We start from the raw sequence: 8563 nt of genomic DNA, 5'->3' as shown, positions 1-8563 counted from the left end.
GTTGTCTTTGGAAAACCAGAAACACAGCCCTGGCTATTGCCTTGTTTGTTTTGCCCAAGGCATATGTGAGTGCTACCACTTTGGAGAAAAGTGAAGCTCAGAAAGGTTACCAGAGGGGTCTGAGGTCACACAGCGAAGTTACGGTCAAATTAGAAACATAGTCCAAGCCTCCAGATTCCTACAAGCCCCACTCTCAGGTGTGTTTAAGGAATTTTAGAGTCCTCCCCACACCATTCAGGGTGGGGCCAGCATCATAAGACATAAGCTTGTGCCCTGACCCTGGTATAATTTAAGGACTGCTAGAAAACTACACTCTTCCCTCTCTAGCCCTTTAGCCAAAAGAATTTCTCCCACTGAGATGACTGAAGTGATTCATTCCTTGGAGAGTTCCCAGACACAGGTCCAAAGATGACCCCGGGCTAGATGCAGCAAACCCACTGCGTCAGCACGCCTAGAGTGGAACCCAGAAATTCCTATCTGTTAGAAGCTTCCCAGCTGATGCACCACTTTAGCACCATCGCTTTCCACTGAGCCTTGCCTTCCCAGCTGTCCTAATTTGAAAAGGAAGAACACTTAAGAGATCTAAAGCCAAGGATGGCTGGAACCTTAATGCAAAATTTCCCTTGTCCTGAGAGATGGCCCTCAGGCAGGGAACTCCCTCACCGAGTGTGTTCAGCAATGCTCATCACGCCTTTTGCCTTCTTGCAGATCCACAGTTCATGTTAACAGAGTAAATTGTTCATGTAAACAATTCTTAATAAAACCTGGTTAGCACAGCATTTCCCAAATGCTCCCCATTCCTTTTTCCTAAAACCTATAAATATTCCGCAGGACACTTTCTTTTACTTTTCTTTTTTTTTTTTTTTTTCCGCGACAGAGTCTTAAGCTGTCACCCTGGGGAGAGTGCTGTGGCATCACAGCTCACAGCAACCTCAAACTCTTGGGCTTAGCGATTCTCTTACCTCAGCCTCCCAAGTAGCTGGGACTATAGGGGCCTGACACAACACCCAGCTTTTTTTTTTTTTTTTTTTGGTTGTAGTTGTCATTGTTGTTTGGCAGGCCCTGGATTTGAACCTGCCAGCTCTGGTGTATGTGGCTGGCACCCAAGCCGCTGAGCTGCAGGCGCCGAGCCGCACAGGACACATTTTGGAAAGTACTGAATTTGTGTAAACCACTTTAGCAGCTTTCCCTCTGGGTAACCTGGAAAGTAACAGAAGATTAAGGGTGCTGGATAAGACTGAAAAGGGTAAACAATATTACCAAGAAAAGGCTTCATCCATTTCATAGTTTGGATCAGCTCAATTTTCAAGTTTTATGCAATATTATGTGGAAAAATCCCATGGAGTTGGATGCAAAATTTCCCTATTTTCCTAAATAAAGTGAGTTTTTATACACCAAAATTGTTTCTCTATCAGCGTTTTATGCATTTGCAGGTAGCTTTGGAGTTTACAAAGTCCTCAATATGCTGATACCACTTGGAGGTATCACAATGGAATATTAATATCTCCATGTTATAACAAGAGCATTGACATTGGATAAAGCTTGAACAATTCATTTGAGAATTGAAAGGGGTTCAAGAACAAGCTAGTCAGTTTGTAATAGACTGCCTGCCTAACTCTACATCAGAAATACTCGATGTGCTTTGTTAAAAACCACAGGTTCCTGGAAATTCTGCTCCTTAGATCTTGGGCAGGCATAGAAACTGGTTCTTTTAATCAGCCAGGTGATCCCGATCCAGCCTGTCGTTTGTTGGTACCTCTCACTTTGGATCTAATTCTCTTTTTTCCAATTAAGAAAGCTAAGACCCAGGGCGGCACCTATGGCTCAAAGGAGTGAGGCTCTGGCCCCATATGCCGGAGGTGGCAGGTTCAAACACAGCCCCAGCCAAAAACTGCAAAAAAAAAAAAGAAAAGAAAAGAAAAGAAAGAAAGAAAAGAAAGCTAAGACCCCGAAACATAAATTGAGGGACCCAAATTCACAGAACCAGGACTCATGAGTAGATTTTTCTCCTTCCAAGTGCATTTGATAGCCCCCAAATCCTTGATGCCTCACCTCGAGGCAAGGAAAGTCATGGCAGAGCATGGCAGTTCCTAGAGTTCCATAGAAAATATCCAACTTGCATATCTGGAAGGCCAGAAATAGTCAGCTAATCTTTACAAGGTGTGCACCAGCCGTATATGTCCAGTACTCCTTACGACAACACCAGAAAGTGAATCAAAATTAATTTCTTAAATGAACAAAGTAAGACTTTCACATTTGACATGTAATTATTTTTCCTTTAAAGGGATTCAGTTTCTCGAACTCTGTCTCCATATTTATAGCTTTGAGAAACTCTTTCTCAAATCATCCCAGCCCAACTCATAACTCTTCCCTTGATCTTATCCCCTTCAGCAGCTATATGTGGGCCACTACGAGCATTTTGAGACAGACTGTGTTACTGTCCATTATTTCCCTCCCAAGAAACCGAGTTGACAGTTTCTGATTCACCCATGCAAGTTTCAACTTATCTGTGTTGCTGGGAGGGCTTCATTTGTTTCTGTCCGCATGGCTTTTACATTTCTTGATTTTTGTGTATCTCAAAAGTTTTGTAATGATCCTCATAGATAGACAGTTCCCCATGAGGATTTGCTTTTGCTAATATATTGGCTATATTAGCAGAATGTTTTTGAGATCTGTTCATAACCTTCTCCACAGGTAAAATGATGTCTTCTCCTTTCTCTGGATTGTTCTCCACTGGATCTATACAAAGTTAATAAACATTGTTAGCCAGTTATGGAAGAAAAAGAAGTCTGGCTGGGAGTCAGGAACCCCAAGTCTAGTCTGGCTCTGCCACTAACTCATTGCCTATTTTCAGGCATGCTGCTGCAACACTCCATGCTTCAAATTTCCTCATCAATAGGTGAGTGCAAAGGGCCAGATGGGCATTTCCCAAGATGAGTTTCAGAGGACAGTTCCCCAGGAGCTAAATAGTTGTTAACAAGAAAAAAGCCCTCTGGGGTGACGCCTGTAGCTCAGTGGGTAAGGCCCCGGCCCCATATACCAAGGGTGGTGGGTTCAAACCCAGCCCCGGCCAAATTGCAACAACAACAACAACAACAAAATAGCCAGGCATCGTGGCGGGTGCCCAGCTACTCGGGAGGCTGAGGTAAGAGAATCGCCTAAGCCCAAGGATTTGGAGGTTGCTGTGAGCTGTGACAGCACAGCACTCTACCGAGGGTTAATAAGTGAGACTCTGTCTCAAAAAAAAGAAAGAAAGAAAAAAACACTCTATGGCTAAGGCTGCTAGTGCATGAATCTCCACTAGGGGGTTGGCTTTCAGAAAGCCCTTTTGAGGGAGGTATCTCATTAGGTCGATGTTCTAGAAAATTCCCTTGGCTGGAGGCTAGCTAGGATAAGCTCCAGGGTCCCTCTGAGGATGAACACATGTGAATGATGGATTAAACACTGGACCAGAAGTCAGGAGAGTGGGGTTCAAATCTTCTACATACTAGTGGTGTGGTGGTTGTAGGCGTTTCATTCTGCCCATAGAAGCCTCGGTTTCCGCAAATGCACCTCACAGAGTTTCGGTGAGGATTCTGCACAGATGCCAAGTGCATGCCTTGAATGAAATAAATACTTAAATTCTACCAGAACTTAGCTATCTCACCATCTGACACTCCATGTCTTTATCAACAGCTCCACTGGATTTTCCCTCTGGAATAGTTCTGTGCATCAGCCCCTAAACTATATACGTTTTGAGAAGAGTTCCCCTGACCACTGACTCAACCTGCTCCAGGCCTTTGAGCTCCTTTCCTTCACCCATCCACTAGCAGGAAGATATTATAATAAGACCTGGTGTTTAACGTAGTCAGGTATGTGATTGAACTTCAGGCTTGAGAATTTGTGTGCCCAAGGCTCTTCTAGGTCAGGTAGGTACCGTGGGAAGTTTGCTGGGAATACTGATGAATGGTTTTAGGCAGTCAGCAGAACGGATTGCTGCCAACACACTGCATAACCCACTCAAGCCTCAGGAATGTTATCACCTTTCCTCTCCGGAAATCAGGTGTTTGTCTGGCTTGACCTGAGTCCAGGCATACCTGGGCTGAGTCCAGGTATACCTGGGCTGAATACAGGCATCCCTGTGTATTCTCCAAACTGAGTCTATCTGTTTTGACCTACCCACAGCCAGGGGGTCACTGAAGATAAAGGTCAGAAGTTAATGATGGTGGTAGAGGTAGATTTCCAGTTCATGTCGCATTCCAGGAAGAGCCAGAAAAAGTGATGTGATTTGACAAACATATCAGCTTGAGTCCTGAGTAATTAATACCTCAGTTACTTTGGATAGAAAAACTCTGGATCTGAACTCAAGGATTTTCATGAAATAGTAAACAAATGCCAGGCACTACTCTAGGAGCCTTAAGCATATCCTTTGATCCTTATATTCCGGAGGTAGGCCCTGTTATTATCCTCCTTTGCACATACACAGGGAGGTTAAGTCACTTATTTTCCACACCTACTTGCTGGTGACTTCAGTGAATCCAGGTAGTCTGTTTCTGGAAGCTATGATCCTACCCACCTTACTAGATTGCTTCTTTAATGTTGAATGAGGGTCTCACTCTTAGAAGAGTCAAACAGTGCTGTGGCTCACACTTGTAGTCTCAGCACTCTGGGAGGCCAAGGCAGGTGGATTGCTTGAGCTCAGACGTGTGAGACCAGCCTGAGCAAGAGCAAGACTCTGTCTCTATTAAAAACAGAAAATGTACCTGGGTATTGTGGTGCATATCTGTAATCCCAGCTACTGGGGAGAATGAGGCAGGAGGATTGCTTAAACCCAGGAGTTTGAGGTTGCAGTGAGTAATGATGATACCATTGCACTCTAGCCTGGGCAACAGAGTAAGACTCTGTCTCAAAAAAAAAAAAAAAAAGGAGGCTGGGCGTGGTGGCTCATGCCTGTAATCCTAGCACTCTGGGAGGCCGAGACAGGTGGATTGCCTGAGCTCATGAGTTCGAGATCAGCCTGAGCTAGAGTTAGAGTAAGACCTCATCTCTAAAAAAATAGCCAGCTCAGCTCAGCTCCCGTAGCTCCATGGCTAAGGGTGCCAGCCACATACACCGGACCTGGCAGGTTTGAATCCAGCCCTGGCCTGCCAAACAACAATAACAACTACCACAAGAAAATAGCTGGGCGTTGTGGCAGGTGCCTGTAGTCCCAGCTACTTGGTAGCTGAGGCAAGAGAATTGCTTAAGGCCAAGAGTTAGAGGTTGCTGTGAGCTGTGATGCCCTAGCACTCTACCCAGGGTGACACAGTGAGACTCTGTCTCAAAAAAAAAAAAAAAAAATAGCTGGGTCTGTGGCGGGCACCTGCAGTCCCAGCTACTTGGGAGGCTGAGGCAAGAGAGTCACTTGAGCCCAAGAGTTTGAGGTTGCTGTGAGTTGTGACAGCACGACACTCAACTGAGGGCCACAAAGTGAAACTCTGTCTCAACAAAAAAAAAAAAGAAAGAAAAGAAAAGAAAAGAAAAAAAATTATTCCCTCCAATAACTTTTAGACTAGTAAAAAAGAAAAGACCTAGGCAATAAGAGCAATAAAAAAGACATAATATTAAGTGCTCCACAAGGAAAAGCTTTATTGGAGTTGGGAAAGGCAGACTGGCTGGGGCAATCCCAGAAGGCTTCCTGGAGGAGGTAAAATTTGAGCTTCTGCTAGCAACAAGCAAGTATTCTGAGCTCCAAAGCCAGCTCTAGATTATTCCTGGAACTCTTTGCAGAACCCACCTCAAAGTTCTGGCTACTAGTTGAGAAACAGTACCCTTAGGCTGAGCTGAGACAGCCCATGGCCCTACCAGCTGCAGTCCTCAGCCTCTTACTCTAGGGAAACTGTCACATTTTCCAAATGAATTTCTGCTTTAAAGTGATAGAGGTTGGAAGGTTGTGAGTGAAGTGGGATAGTTTCACAAGTTCAACCACTAATATTTTGCCTGCTGCTTCTCCGTGTTGCCAGGCCCAGCCCCTGGGAGACAGCCTAACTGTGCAGTGAAGGAGAAAGGACCCTGTCCTGGAGACAGGACAATAATGAACCCAGTGAAGCATTGCAGGAGTGGAGATAAAGGCGCTTTCTTGGGCCTTACTGCCCTGGGGTGACTTGTCCAGTTAATTTTTCTTCCTCTTTTCTTTTCCCTCCCTTGCTCTGCTGGCTCTGACAGCCACAGAAAGTTGTGGGATCATATTCATGTGAGCCTGTCCTAGGAAGCTGCTGGTAGACCTGGGTTCCTCACTGTATTTGCCTTCTAGTACTCCTATAGGAAGACAGAGGACTGGATATTCTGTAGCCTTATGACTCAGATGGGGCAGGGGTTAGAGGCAGAGAAGGTAGGAGGCATAGCAAAGACCACACAGCAGGCTGCTACCCAGATCCCTAACAGGTATCTAATCTCCCAGAAGGTCAAACGGATGTTACTCCCATGGCTGATGGTTAATCATTCATCCATTTTCCCATTCCCCAGAAATTTCTCCAACACCTAATATAGATGCTATAGCAAAACTAAGTTTTGTTAACGGTCATAGCTTATTTTCAAACATTCATCTTCCTAAAAACTGTAACACAAAAGAGGAAAGTCTTAATACCTTTTTAGGCCCAATTCCATTTGTTTTAGAGCATGGTTTGTGTATGTGCCTAGTTCAACTCCTTACACCACTATGAAATTCTGTGATGATTGAGCTGATTTATTCTTAGTGAATGGATGCTCACATATATTTTCTACCATTGGCAACATATTTATTTATTTATCCATTCATTCTTTTGGAAGACACTATGCAAGTAATTCATGCTACTGTGTTCACTTTGAAGGAGAGAGCAGAGTAACTAATGGAGAAGTGGACAGACAGGTCACCCAAGGACAGAGAATTAACATCTTTTGGTTGTTAAAAGGTTCTGGGCCCAAAGATAAAAATCATTCCAACGCACGAGACGTAAGGAAGACGGAGATCTGATTCGCGCAATTAAAGTAGCTTTTATTCCACCTTGGGTGCAGGTGGGGTGACATTCCTGACTAGGGAGAAATCCACATGTGGGCTATGGTGGACAGGGATTTAAAGGGTTAGGGCAGCCAGGGTTGGTCCGTTCATAGCTTTACCTGGGCAGGTAGGTGGGAAAAGGTTAGAGGGGGCTGGATTGGTCCGTTCAGCATGTCCTTCCCAGGAAAAGGATCCTTCCTGGCTGGGTCAGTAACCTGATTCTATCAGTTGTCAAGAGCTCAAAGTCTGCCATCTTGCTGCGGTCCTAGTCCTGCCCTCTAGTCCTATGAAGTAGTGTAGCAACCCCTTTGTACAGAAGAAAAACAGCATTTGGCTTATAGGCAACTAACTGCACCAGGGCCCTATAGCTGTGAAGGAGAAGCAGATACATAGGAACAGATTCCTACACAAAGCAGGTGTAGGAGCAGTAGGAAGATGAAGAATCAAATGCCTCTGCCTGGAAAATGCCTCCTATGGGCCTTGGGCAACCATTCAAGGCCTTTTTTTTTTGTTTTTAGAGACAGAGCCTCAAGCTGTCCTCCCCCTGGGTAGAGTGCCATGGCATCACAGCTCACAGCAACCTCCAACTCCTGGGCTCAAGCGAGTCTCCTGCCTCCGCCTCCCAAGCAGCTGGGACTACAGGCACCCGCCACAATGCCCGGCTATTTTTTTGGTTGCAGCCATCATTGTTGCTTGGCAGGCCCGGGCTGGATTTGAACCCGCCAGCTCAGGTGTATGTGGCTGGCGCCTTAGCCGCTTGAGCCACAGGTGCCGAGCCTGTTCAAGGCCTTTTAAGAGTAAGGAATGAAGTTATCTTACCCTAGGAAGGAAGATCAAGATGATATAACCATTCACAAAGGTGTACTCCTGACCTTCCAAAGGCTTCCTCATCATGGAGTAGGGGGTGGGGGGATTTGCAGAAACTCTCAGGGTTGGAGAGAAAGGAAGCAACTAGAGAGAGAACAGTGTGGTGGTTGAAATGAAAGCAAGAGTTGCACACCCTACAGTTCATGGATTTGTAACCATGGATTTGTAAGGCAGAATGAAGGAGGAAAGCCTTTGGAATAACTTTCATAAATAGCTCAAACCAGGGCATAGATCTGACTGTAGTGGGAGGTAATAGCAGAGGTGACAGAGAGGAACTGGCCCTGTGGCTTTGGCCCCAGCTTTAGGATGAATGAGACCTCTCCCAGGGACCTTGAGGTCACCCCAGTGCATGTCTCAAGACCGTGCACAGACAAGGTCCTCAATTACTCATTAGCCAGCCTGGGGGCTGGCCCCATGTCCCTGTCCTTGGCCACAGACAGAGATGAAAGTGTAACCGCTAGCTCAGGCAGGCCTCATAGTTCAGCTATCTCAGCCACTGGCATTATCAGAGCTTGGTGCAGCCAACACAGAGGAGGCAGACTGGGCTTTCAAACACTCCTGTGCCCTTCACAACTCTTCCTCCCCTCCAACCCCTCACCCAAACAAACAGAGCAGGAAGGGGCTGGCATTCAGAGCCTCCGAAGGCCCCTATTCTTAACTCTCAAACTCCTTCTTTACTAACAGCTAATAGTAATGATACAC

The sequence above is a fragment of the Nycticebus coucang genome, chromosome 12 (genome assembly GCF_027406575.1).
Source record: "Nycticebus coucang isolate mNycCou1 chromosome 12, mNycCou1.pri, whole genome shotgun sequence".
Classification (NCBI taxonomy): Eukaryota; Metazoa; Chordata; class Mammalia; order Primates; family Lorisidae; genus Nycticebus; species Nycticebus coucang.
The sequence above is the reverse complement of the archived record's forward strand: the minus strand, read 5'-3'. Positions refer to the sequence as shown.